The sequence below is a fragment of the Diaphorina citri genome, unplaced genomic scaffold, assembly GCF_000475195.1.
Source record: "Diaphorina citri unplaced genomic scaffold, Diaci psyllid genome assembly version 1.1 scaffold212, whole genome shotgun sequence".
NCBI classification, from domain to species: Eukaryota; Metazoa; Arthropoda; class Insecta; order Hemiptera; family Psyllidae; genus Diaphorina; species Diaphorina citri.
This window is the reverse complement of record NW_007377649.1, coordinates 44,145-57,419: the sequence shown is the minus strand read 5'-3', so window position 1 is coordinate 57,419 and position 13,275 is coordinate 44,145.

The window sequence follows — 13,275 nt, the reverse complement described above, 5'->3', positions numbered from 1 at the left end:
CTCTCTCTCTCCCTCTCTCTCTCTCTCTCTCTCTCTCTGTTTACCCTCTTTCTAATAAACTCCTCTTTCTCTCTCATAACCTTCCCTGCCTCCCTTACTTTTCATCTCCCTCTCTCTGTCTCTCTTTTCTCTCTCTCCCTCCTTTTTCCACCTATAGCGCTACAAGCTATAACATCAGCAAGTCAATATTTGCTGAAAACAAGCTCTCTCTCTCTCTCCCTCTCTCTCTCTCTCTCTCTCTCTCTCTCTCTCTCTCTCTCTCTCTCTCTCTCTTTCTGTATTAAATTCAGTCAAAACAGCAATAAAATAACTAGCGAATACTGCTCAAATCGAGCATTTTGTATTTCCTTCCCTCTCTCTCTCTTCTCTTTTTCACCGCCCTGTCTCTCTCTCTCTCTCTCTTCATCCCTCTCTCTCTCTTCATCCCTTTCTCTCTCTCTCTTCATCCCTTTCTCTCTCTCTCTCTTACTCATTTTCTATCCCGGTCCCTCTTTCTGTTTCTTTCTCTCCTCCTCTTTCCTTCTTTATTATTCTTTTTCAAGGATTTCAAGAAGTCAAATCTTTTTTCTCTCCCCCCCCTCTCTCTCCCTCTCTCTCTCTCTCTCTCTCTCTCTTCCTCTTTAGTGGTTCAATGAACTATAGACATCCTTTTTTTTAAAGAGGTTTGACAGAGGGAACTGTAACTGCTAGGGTCTTATCGTCCCGAATTTGACCCAATTACATTACTTTTTCCTTCCTATAGGATAAGGAATGTAAAAAGACAACTATCTTTAGTGATACCTATTTTTTTTTTAAAAATAGCCCCTAAGGGCGTTACCCTCTCACAATGGCCTAAAAATATTACCATTGTAAGGCTCCTTTCTAAGAAAATTTCCACAAAGAATATCTACAATTACAAAGAATAATTCCACAGTGGCAAAGAATACCACCATTACAAAGAATACCACCCATTACAAAGAACACCATCATTATTACAAAGAACACCATTATTATAAAGAACATCATTATTACAAAGAATTACAAAGAGCTTCTGGAAGAATAAGTCTTAACAATATCACAAAATTCCCAAAGCTCTTCCTCATCACGTCAGAAGATTTTTCATTTCTTAAGATGGAAAAGGCTTCCAGGACGTCACTCTACTAAGTACTTAGATGAAACCAGTGCCTGACGGTAAAGAGATCTAAAGTAAATGGAGCAGTTGCAAATGGGTAAAAATTATTAATAAATGGTCGATTCCTATATATGTAAAAACAGCCGTTCCGAGAACGAACATTATCCCATCAGGATAAAATCCGCCCCGGGTGGGAATCGAACCCGAGGCCTAGCGCTTACAAGGCAGACGCACTACCAACTAAGCTAACTAGGCTGGCACCCCCAAATGATTAATGGATTCCATCAGATTCACGCTAAAAATAATTTAACGCTGACACTGCCTTATTTGAAGGTTCCCATATTTGTGAACTATGAAATTCTACGGAAAAGTTCATAAACATCGGATAGAGGAAACAGAAGGAGAAGAAGAATCAGAAGGAGAAGAAGAAGAAGAAGAAGGAGAAGAAGATAAGGCAGACGAGAAAAAAAATAAAGAGAAGGAGATAAGAAGAAGAAGAAATGAAAAGTCACCCGAAAAAATCTCAGGCATTAAAAAGAAAAAAAGAAATGGAAAAAGCGAAAAAGGAGAGACAAGAAGGTACGAGAAATGACAGAGAGAGAGAGAGAGAGAGAGAGAGAGAGAGAGAGAGAGAGAGAGAGAGAGAGAGAGACAGAGAGAGAGAGGGGGAGAGAGAGAGAGAAAACAGAAGAGAAAGAAGCAGGAGGGAAGAGAGAAATGTGGAAAGGATAGATGGGAAAATGTAGGAAGGAAGAAAGAAAGGTTGATGTTTTTCAAAACAAGAATGAAAAATTAAGTAGATTTTCTCTTTTCTCCCCTTTTTCCTTCTCCTCCTCTCCCTTCTCTCTCCTCTTCTTCTTTTTTCCTTCTTCTTCGTCTCCTCCTCTTCTTCCCCTTCTTTTTCCTCCTCTTCCTTTTCTCTGTGTGAAAATAACAAAAGGGACAGTATAACAACAGACTTTTGACTTTACCCCCCTCCTTTTCTTCTTCTTCTTTCCCCTTCTTCTCCGTTTTGTTCTCTCTCCCCTTATCCCTCCCGCTCTCTCAATTTTTTTCCTTCTCAATTTCATCCACCCCATTCTTTTCTTCCTTTCCGTTCCCCCTCCTTTTCCCTTTCTCTCTCCTCGCCCTCCTTTTCTTTTTCTTCCCCTCTCCTCTTTACATACCTTCACTCCATGTCGTCGGGAAAAAATAAAGGACATCATTTAGGAGTCTCCATTGAACAAAGGAAAATAAAGGTACATGTCTTTAAAAGGAGGATGAGGAGGAGGGAAAGAAGGAAAGGAGGAGAAGGAGGAGGAGAAGAAGAAGAGGAGGGAGAGGAGCATGGATTTTTCAAGAGTGTAGCCTGTCCCCAGAAAAATGAATGAATAGAGCACGCTTGAATAGAAAAGAAAGAAGAAGGAGGAGGAAGAAGAAAAAGAAAAAGGAGAAGAAGAGAAATAAGGAGAAGAGAAAGAAGCAGGAGGAGAAAAAGAAGAAGAAGAAAAACAAAAAGACGACGAAAGAGAAGAAGTAGAAAGAACCAGAGCCTTGTTATACCCTCCAAGGGTAAGTAACTAGGCTGGTATAGATTGATAATAATGTTTCTACCAATGCCTACTTCCCAAGTACCTATACGTAACATTATCTCACAACTATTAAGTGGATATTATTACAACTTATTATCGCACTTTTAAAAGTTAGTTAGCTTAGTTGGTAGTGCGTCTGCCTTGTAAGCGCTAGGCCGCGGGTTCGATTCCCGCCCGGGGCGGATTTTATCCTGATGGGATAATGTTCGTTCTCGGAACGGCTGGCTTTCTCCTATCCTGTCTTCCTTCTCTCTTCGATTTCGGGACGATAAGACCTTAGAAGTTACAGTTCCCTCTGTCAAACCTCTTCAAAAAAAAAGAACTTTGAAATTTTTGATTTCCAATGAAAATATTTCAACATTTCCAACGGTATTGGAAGCATTTTACAAAAACTCGTGTAGGTATCTAAAGAAATAATGGAGACATCAACATGAATTTTCGCTATTAAATTCTTTGAAAAATTGAGTTAGGTACTCAAAAAAGTCCAAAAAGCTTGCTTACACAAATTGAGTTTTGGTGAACTCCTCCCAATACTTTCCAATGGAAACAGAAAACTTTAGAGAGTTTAAAGCTCTTTTGATCAAAACAATTTCCGTCTTTCACAGGCCCCTCTTCAAAAAACCCCCACAGTTATTATTTCAGGGGTCGCGGGGTCGAATTAGAAGTTTTCTATGCATTATTTTTTGCCCTTTTGTTTTTATAACCTGATATAAAACCTCGAATTATTATAACTCATAATTTATAACTTGTTTTCCTACCCCTAAATTAAACTTTCCAGATTACGATTTACTTTTTTTTATGATAATTAACTCCAAGTTTATGAATCCAGGTCGTTGTTTTGAAATAATAAAACTTGAAACCGGAGCACTCAGAATACTCAGATTCCTTATTAATCCGTCCTTCCTTTATTATTACTAATAATAAAAAAAGGTATAGGGGACGGACTATTGTATTCGCTTCGGTCCTTCAATCATAAGGACAATTTTGAAAGTTCTGTTGGCTGATTCCTTCCTGCTTAATGCTGTCTGATTATTATTTTTTTTTTTTTTTAATTTTTTCCACTTTAACAATCTCTTGTCCTTCGTGGGGCCTCTCTTAAGGCGTTATATTTTTGTGTAAAAGCCGATGAGCTTTAGGTATTCCAGCACGGCCTTCACTCCCTCAGACTCATCAAGCAGGGAGGGCTTGCTGCTCAGGGTAGAACGTACGGGTGCATGGCGGATGCAGTCTAGTAGGTGTTTGACAGTTAGGTTTTCACCACAGGAACATAGAGGATAGAGGAAACTTTGATTAAAATGTGATAGAGGGTATACCTACACATATTTATTTTATGTTATACCTTCCTATATTATGTTATCCCTTCTTATATTTATGTTATCAACTTGTTACAAAGACTGGATACAAAGTTAAAAACTTGTAACACACCAGGATTAAGTTTTGTAACAAGTTGTTTTACACGCAGCTCAGAAGATGATTGAGATGAGGGCGGAGGAGGTGAGAGAAAAGTTGCTAACTTCACACAATATAACTAATACCTAACATTGTAGGTATAGCCGCAAGAAGTTTGAGCTTGTAAAGTAGGTTATAGATCTAGATAGATAGATGGGTATTAGGAATATTATGTTGAATATGTTAAAAGTATGTAGAAAATTGTAGGTAATTGATTGAGAACCGCCAAAAAACGGTCGAAATCTGTCCGAAAGCGGTCAAAATACCGCTAACCGCAGCAACTCAACCAAACGTATTTGTGTTATATCTTTTTCATATTTGTGAACTACATACCAAATTTCAAGTCTCTAGCTCATACTGTTCCCGAGATATTGTTAAATTACACCGAAAACCGCCAAAGAGCGGTAAAATACCGCCAAGCGTCGCACCGATCTTAACCAAAAGTTTCGTGTCGCATCCTTGTCACATTCGACATCTACATACCAAATTTCAAGTCGCTAGCTCTTACCGTTCTCGAGATATTTTGTTTACAGACAGACAGACAGACACACAGACAGACACACACACACACGGACCAATGGCTGAAACTTTGGATTTAGGCTCTAGGGACCTCAAAACGTGTTTTGACACTAAAAACTGACCATCGAAAATTTGACCCAATTACATTACTTTTTCCTTCCTATAGGATAAGGAATGTAAAAAGACAACTATCTTTAGTGATACCTATTTTTTTTTTTAAAAATAGCCCCTAAGGGCGTTACCCTCTCACAATGGCCTAAAAATATTACCATTGTAAGGCTCCTTTCTAAGAAAATTTCCACAAAGAATATCTACAATTACAAAGAATAATTCCACAGTGGCAAAGAATACCACCATTACAAAGAATACCACCCATTACAAAGAACACCATCATTATTACAAAGAATTACAAAGAACACCATTATTATAAAGAACATCATTATTACAAAGAATTACAAAGAGCTTCTGGAAGAATAAGTCTTAACAATATCACAAAATTCCCAAAGCTCTTCCTCATCACGTCAGAAGATTTTTCATTTCTTAAGATGGAAAAGGCTTCCAGGACGTCACTCTACTAAGTACTTAGATGAAACCAGTGCCTGACGGTAAAGAGATCTAAAGTAAATGGAGCAGTTGCAAATGGGTAAAAATTATTAATAAATGGTCGATTCCTATATATGTAAAAAGTTGGGAAAAATCCAAATCTGAGGTCAAAACTCCGAAATAATAACTGTAAAAGGTCGAAAATTCAATTTTTATTTTCCGTCAGAGTCCTGAACTCTGACGTCAGATTTCAGGAGATGCGCAGAATCGTATGCGCAGAAATGCATGTGCACAAACAGATTAATGTGTTGCCTGCAAGGGAGCTTTGATCGGAACATTTGATGTGACGTCATCGCCTACGAGAGCGTATGCCGTGACGTCAAAGTTTACGATTTACCGGTATTTTTTCTCAGGAAAAGTCGTAGAAGAAAAAGAAAAATTCCGTTGGTCCTCATTTTTCCTGCTCTATGACTTTGAAACATCACCCAAGTAAGCGCGACTGTTCTATTCTAAAATAGGTACATAAAATCTACAAAAGTTCATGAAAATTCGACTGACCATTTGGTAGGTATTGAGCAAACCGTGCGAGAGGAGCTGTTTTACGCGAACAAACAGACGCACATACACATATAGGGGGCACGGTTAGCCCAATGGTATCGCGCTTGCTTGCCATGCAGAAGGTCCCGTGTTCGAAACCCAGCATCGACAAAATATTTGCTATCATTTTTAGATTGCAAATACCTATTTCAAGTGGTTACTTTCTGGTATTCTCGTGTTGACCCAGCAGGCCCGGCACCTAAATGGGAAGTATTGTGTTTCCTATCGCCCATCTGATGAGAGGCATAGGTACTACGAGATGGGCATGCTACGACACAGACCACACGAGTCTAACAGCAGTTGTCCGATCTCAAATTAGGATCAATTTTGCTTGGCAAAGCACGCTGGCAACCTGCTAGTGTATCTACTTGTTTGTTTGTTTATTTGTTTTTATTTTTTTCTTTTCCCTTTTGGATATCTCAAGCCACGGCACTGGAATCCGCTGGGGACAACGGAGAAAAATGATTGGAAAAGATTTTCTTCTCCTCCTCCTCTTCCTCCTTCTCTTCTTTGGACTTGTTCTTCATTTATTTTTTAAGAACAGAAGAGAAATTAATTAATGATTTATACCGGAGTAAAAAACCAAAGTCGAATGATAATAATAAATTAGGAAGATTGGAAAAACAGGAGGGAGGTATAAAGAAATGGGAAATAAAAGAAACTGAGGGGAAAAAATGTTGAAAGGACAAAAGACCCAAAAGGAACAGTGAAAATGGAATTCTCCTTACTGCTCGAATGGGACTGAAAAAAAGTCCCCGTTCGTCTTGACCATAACATGGGCCTTGACAGCGTAAGCTAGATTGACCTATAGTGTGTCCAGATCAATGTGACAGCAAGAAATGGGCATTGTTGCCAAACATGTCACATGTGCAATGTAGAGAATCTCTAAAAGGGGAAGCTATATTGCACAGTGCTTCCTCCGAAAGTGAAACAAAGTCAGGTAAGGCGATATTCACCTTACCTGTTCTGGAATCTAAACTCTGAACTTAGAGCTACCTCTGCATTTTAGAAGAGAGAGTTTATGAACTCTCTCTCTCGCTGTGTCTCGCCACAATATTTCAGATCGAAGAAAAAGCTGCATTGCCTTTGGCCTTCCCCCCCTCTTTTGCATCCCTGTATTTTTTAACAAACCGCCCTTTTTTACTCTTTTTCTTTTTTCATACGAAACATCATATCCGAAAGGTATACGGATAGGTACGTACTATATACGTATAAAAAGTATAGGTATAATGAGTAGGTAGGTATAAGTATAACAAGCGAGGGTTATCCGTCAAAGGATCAGGGTTAGAAAGAAAATAAAGAGGCTTGCCAGGTTGTCCTGCCCTATCCTGCTCTGTTCCCGGAATCAGCTATTTTTTTTACATAAAAAATAATATCACATCCGAATATCTATATGTATAAAAAGTATAGGTATAATGAGTAGGTATACGTATAACAAGCGAGGGTTATCCGTCACAGGACGAGGGTAACAAAACGAGGTACAGTGTCTTGGACTATGTCACATTTTAGGAGACCGTAAAAAACTGATATTTCCCGCTTTGAAAATTTCGACCGATTGCGATTGCTTTCTTTACCTTGTATATTAAGTTCCTTACTGTAGCGAAAAATACATTTCACTTTTTATCTTTTTACATAGGTAGGGTAAGTTTTATTGAATTAGAGATAGGCATGTAGGAAAAAAGCTGAAAGGAGACGGAGATACTTATCATTCCATAAAAATAAAATGGTGGTACGAATAGCGAGAGAGAGAGAGAGAGAGAGAGATAAAAAGGGGAGGAAAAGAGAAGGAAATTACAAGTAGGGATAAAGATAAAGGGCAAAAAGAATCGTGGACGAAGAAAGAGAGGAGAGACAGAGAGAGAAAAGGGGAGAGAGGGAGAAATAGGGGAAAGGAAGAAGAAGAGGGAGAGAGAGAGGGAAAGGAAGGGGAATAGGGAGAGAGTGAGGGAAAATATATGAGAGAGAAAAAAAAAGGCTTTAGAAAAACACGTGGAAAGAGAGAGAGAAACAGAGAGAAAAGGAGGGAATATTTTAGAGAGAGAGAGAGAGGAAGGGAGAGGGAAGAAGGAAACAATAGAGAGGAAAAAAAAAGGAAAGAGAAAGTTGATATATTACTAGCCTGGAGTTATTTGTCTCCGATAGAGAGAGAGAGAGAGAGAGAGAGAGAGAAAGAGCGAGAGGAAGGGAGAGGGAAAGAGAGAGAGACAGAGATAGGGAAAGAGAGAGAGAGAGAGAGAGAAAAAAAAGGAGATCTAATGTTTATGTTGCAGGACTTACCTTAGTATTATGTTAGGTAGAAGAAGATGAAGAAGAGATCTGTAACATAAAAAAGAAAACGATTGTTAAGTTAGCTAAATTTTCAATAAAAAATTTCTGACGTGTCTTGGACTCGAACCAACATCATCCAGATCTGAAGTCCATCACTCCAACCACGTCTTCTTTTTCTTCGCCTCTTCCCGTGTCCAGACGGGGTCAGCGTTTTTCGTCCGCCTCTCAATCAGCCCTAACTAGGGTGTTGTTGCTTTGGGCTGACGTCTGACGTTTGGTTTTAGCTTCAAAATTTTCACGAGTGGATGGCCTTAACACTAAACCTTTGCTATTTCTTTAGCAAGGGTCCATCACTCTAACCACTACATCACTGAAAACCCGAAAACCTTTTTACCAGTTCGATTCCCGCCCGGGGTCAAACTTATCATTCCAAACAAATTAGGGTTCGTTTTTAGAAAAGCTGGCTTTCTCCTATTCTGTCTTTCTCTCTTCGATTTCGGGACAGTAAAAAACCTCCGTCAAACCTAAGAAAAAAAAAAAAAAAAACTTCTAAGGAGCCTTTTACATATTACGACTTGGGAACCAAAATCATAATCTCCCCGAACTTGATCAAAAGAAAACAACAAACTTTGCCTTTCGTTCCAAGACCATTGTGAAAATATTTCACAAACTTCGCTGAGAAAGTTTCCAAGTTTAATTCCAAGTCAAAATCCTCATGCTGATTTGCATGAAAACAACTCTGCCGAATACTTTGGGTCATCTGGGATTGCCCTTTCAAGTTTTTCTCTTAGTCCAGCCAAACAAGGTCAGTTTCGGGGTAAGAATTTTCCAATTTCGACCTTTTGGTTGTACATTTTGTAATAATGAATACTATCCTTCCTAGGTATAGGAAAAGGAAATTAAAAATCTGGTTAGACAAGAAAATCAAACAAATTTTGTGTGTTGAAATTCAATAGGTACAACCAAGGTATGAAATTAGGAACATAATTATTGTCATTTTTTTTTTTCTTCTTTTTACGTAGGTTCGAGTATGGGTTATAATTACCCAATAATTAATGATCTTTTTGGTTTAATTTAGGGTGGAAACAAAAATGGATTTGGTTGACTTTTGTAGGAATAATTTTAGAGAATTTTAACACTCATTCACTGGACTATAATAAAACTATCCTCCCTGGAACGAAAGAGAGGGAAACATCTTAAGTTCTTAACATGTAATCTAAGTTTTCCAAGTTCTCAAGTTACTTAAAGTACAATAAATATGCTAATTGGTAGACACCAATTCTCAGAAACGTAACCTTTGAATAATGCTGTGAATTTACCACAGGTCCATCGATACTAACTATGAAATTTGTAAGGTAAACTGGGATAATTTTTATAAATTTGAAAATTTTCATGCATTAATTATTTTATTTAGTATATTTACTGTTATTTCTCATTTTCGTTAATTTTTTTAGGCGGGCCTTCGCGGGCCGCGAAAATGAGCTCGCGGGCCGCATGCGGCCCGCGGGCCGCGGGTTGGACAAGCCTGCATTAGAGCATGCACCCCTGCTTTGTTTGTTTACAGATATAGACAGACAGATAGACACACAGACAGACACACACACGGACCAATAGCTCAAACTTTTGATTTAGGGACCTCAAAACGTGTTTTGACACTAAAAACTGACCATCGAAAATTTGACCCTATTACATTACTTTCCTTCCTATAGGATAAGGAAAGTAAAAATACGTACTTATTACTTACCTAGGTACCTATTATCTACCCACCTACCTACCTAAAAAGTACCTATCGACGAAAACATTACACTCAAAAGTGTACCAACAATTACCTACTTATCTTCAATAATGGGCATATAGGGGGCGCCTATAGCTTTACCGCAAAATTAAATACCTACACCTTCCCCTCCCTATAAGGCAATATAATATTGGGGTAACAAAGGTCCGGGAAAAGGATAGCCAGGTTCCTGTCCTGGCTTGTTCCCGGAATAAACTCGGGTAAAAAAAAGGTCGCCACGAACAAACTCAGTGACGTCCACTTCATTATGCCAGCCACTCACTATCAGAATATCAGATAGACCTGACAGGCGAACCTGATCAGGCCTACCTCATAGTGCGTGTGCTCATCAGGTATCAGATAGACTTGACAGGCGGACCTGATGAGGTGTACCTCGTAGTGTGTGTCTCATCAGTTATCAGGTAGACCTGACAGGCGGACCTGATCAGGTGTACCTGACGGAAAGACCTGATCAGGTGTACCTGAAAGTGACTGGCTGATAGCCTTAGAACAGCCATTTTTTCCGGCACTGACTTCGGTTCCAAATTAAGAGGTTTTTAGGAGAGAAAAACAAAAAACTTGCGAAAAACTTCGAAAAGTAATATCAGTGAAAGAAAATTAGAGCGCTCATAATTTTCCCTCCCTTCGTCCCTCGATATTTCCCTCCTCGCATTAAAAATCCCTCCTCTTTCATTTTCCCCTCAAAACACCTCTCATTTCGCCTCCTATACTATACCATTTACCTTAAAAAATCCCTCCTCCTCTACAATATCTCCCTCGAAACACCTCCATTTTCCCTCTAAAGTACCATTTTACGTCAAAAATTCCCTCCTGCAGTCCCATAATTCCCCTCGCACAGTGTTATACCCCCATTTTCTATTTAGTTGTGGATATTGCGAGTAAAAAAAAGTTTGAACTTTTTTTCCTGCCTTGTTTCTTTTTCTCCCTTCAAAAAGAAAAAGTTTCCCTTTTTTAATAAAAAGGCGAAAGTACCAATAACAGTAGTAAAGTAATGGGAGGTAGGAGGTACTGTTTTAGAAAATTGAGACCCATTCAGGTGTGATGTTTGTGAATTTTCTCTCTTTTGCGCGCGATGTTCATAACCGTTTAGACATCCAATGAAGAATAAAGTGGAGGGGGAGGAGGAGCCACAGGTCACACAAAAAGCCCAAACTGAGGCTTAGGTGTAGGGGCTGGCCAGCCCCAAAGGACGGGTTGAGCTTCTACGAATCTACCACAGGTCCATCGATGATAAATTTGGTAAAACAACCTTAAAATGAAAAACACCTTGATTAAAATAAATAACCTTAAAAGATCAGGCCCTGGATAGTAGGGCACGCATAGTCCGACCCTGAATTGTAGAGCAAAGTGTCCGACTCTGGATTGTAGAGCAAAGTGTCCGACCCTGAATTGTAGAGCAAAGTGTCCGACCCTGGATTGTAGAGCCTAGAGTCCCACCCTAGATCGTAGAGCACAGAGTATGACCCTGGATTATATAGGTCAGCGAGTACGACCCTGGATTGCAGGACACAGAGTTAGGCCCTAGATTAGGAGGCCAGCCCTGAATTGTAGGGAACAGAGTCCGGCCCTGAATCGTAGGGCACAGAGTCCGACCCTGAATGGTAGGGCACAAAGTACGACCCTGGATTGTAGGGCACAAAGTACGACCATGGATTGTAGGACACAGAGTCCGACCCTGAATCGTAGGGCACAAAGTACGACCCTGGATTGTAGGACACAGAGTACGACTCTGGATTGGAAAAGCTGAAAGATCTAAGCGGATTTCGGGAAAAGTTGAAACTTTGAAAAACGAAAATCCGAAAGAAAAACAAGAGACTATCTTTATCAGAAGAGAGAGAGGGAGAGAGAAGCAGGGAGAGAGAAAGAGATTGAGTAATAAAGGGGGAAAGTGAAAGAGGGAGGGAGAAAAAGACCTAGGGATCAGGAGAAAGAGATAGATAGAGGAGAGAGAGAGAGAGAGAGAGAGAGAGAGAGAAAGAGAGAGAGGGATGAAGAAAGAGAGAGAGAGAGATAAGGAGTAGGGGAGGGAGGGAGAGAGTATTAGTTTCCTTTGAGTTAGCAATGTTTGTATAATTTGTTACTGTTAAATTTCTTCGTCTCTCTCTCTCTCTCTCATTCTTTCTTCTAAAATCCTAATCTTTCTTTCTAACCTCAGTATCAAATTGATTAATGGGTATGTCTATAGACTTTCTATGTAGCTAGTTGTATTCTATTTTTCTATTATTATTTATTATTGTGATAATCTAGGTAGGTACCTATGATGTTACCTAGGTAAAAATAATGTTACCTATAGGTACCAATAACCGTGCCAATAATGTTACCTAGGTAAAAAATTTTGAAAAGAAGAAACAGCGAGAAGTTATACTATGAAAATAACGCGAAATTCGACTAAATTGTTGCATTTTGCATACACAGAAATATGTACATATGTCTGTCTGTTACAGCGCTGTTACGCTGATGGACCTTTTGTTGTCCTCTTTTCACGAAAAAACGGCTTGACCGATTTTGATGAAATTTTTTGTGGTTATTGAGAAGAGTACTGAGGGTGACATAGGCTATTTAAATTTGTCATATTCCATCCCGATTCAAAATGGCGGCACTTCAAAGTTATGACTCTTTTACTGCGTTGATCCCGTACAAAGGACGGGTCAAACACTAGTTCTCTACAATATTATTCTATGAAGTTATTTTGAACTGACATTCAGTATTCTTGTTGAAAGGTAGGTACGTATGTGTTTCATACCTATTATTTATCAAAAGTTCATTCTTTTGTGGGGAAAATGCTTCAAGAATGATGTCAATAAGAAAATGGAAAGTTAGAATACCTACAATACCAACTTACCAACCCACGTAACAATTGTATACCTACAATGTCAACTCTCATACAATTGTACAAACTTAGCCCAAAGTCCAAACATACAAAATACAATAAACATACAATCCAATTACAACGGAACAAACAATAAGTAGCTTTCCTGTCTCTCTCTCCCTCTTCCTCCTTCCCTCTCCCTCTCCCTCTCTCTCTCCCTATAAAATTCCATACCTCGGCTGGGATTGAACCCATGCCCTCCTGTTTACCAGGCGAGCGCCTTGACCACTACACCACCGAGGCAGGCACCACCACAGTATACATGAACTCACTCAGAAAAAGGGTGCTACAGGGCCTCCGTTGTCTCATCGGGCCCAATAAGTACCTATGTTATTATTATACTTACAAACTCCCTTTTGTGCTTATTATACTGTACAAACTGCCTTTTTTGCTTATTATACTTACAAACTGCCTTTTGTGCTTATTATACTGTACAAACTGCCTTTTGTGCTTATTATACTTACAAACTGCCTTTTGTGCTTATTATACTGTACAAACTGCCTTTTGTGCTTATTATACTGTACAAACTGCCTTTTGTGCTGGAGGTGGTAGT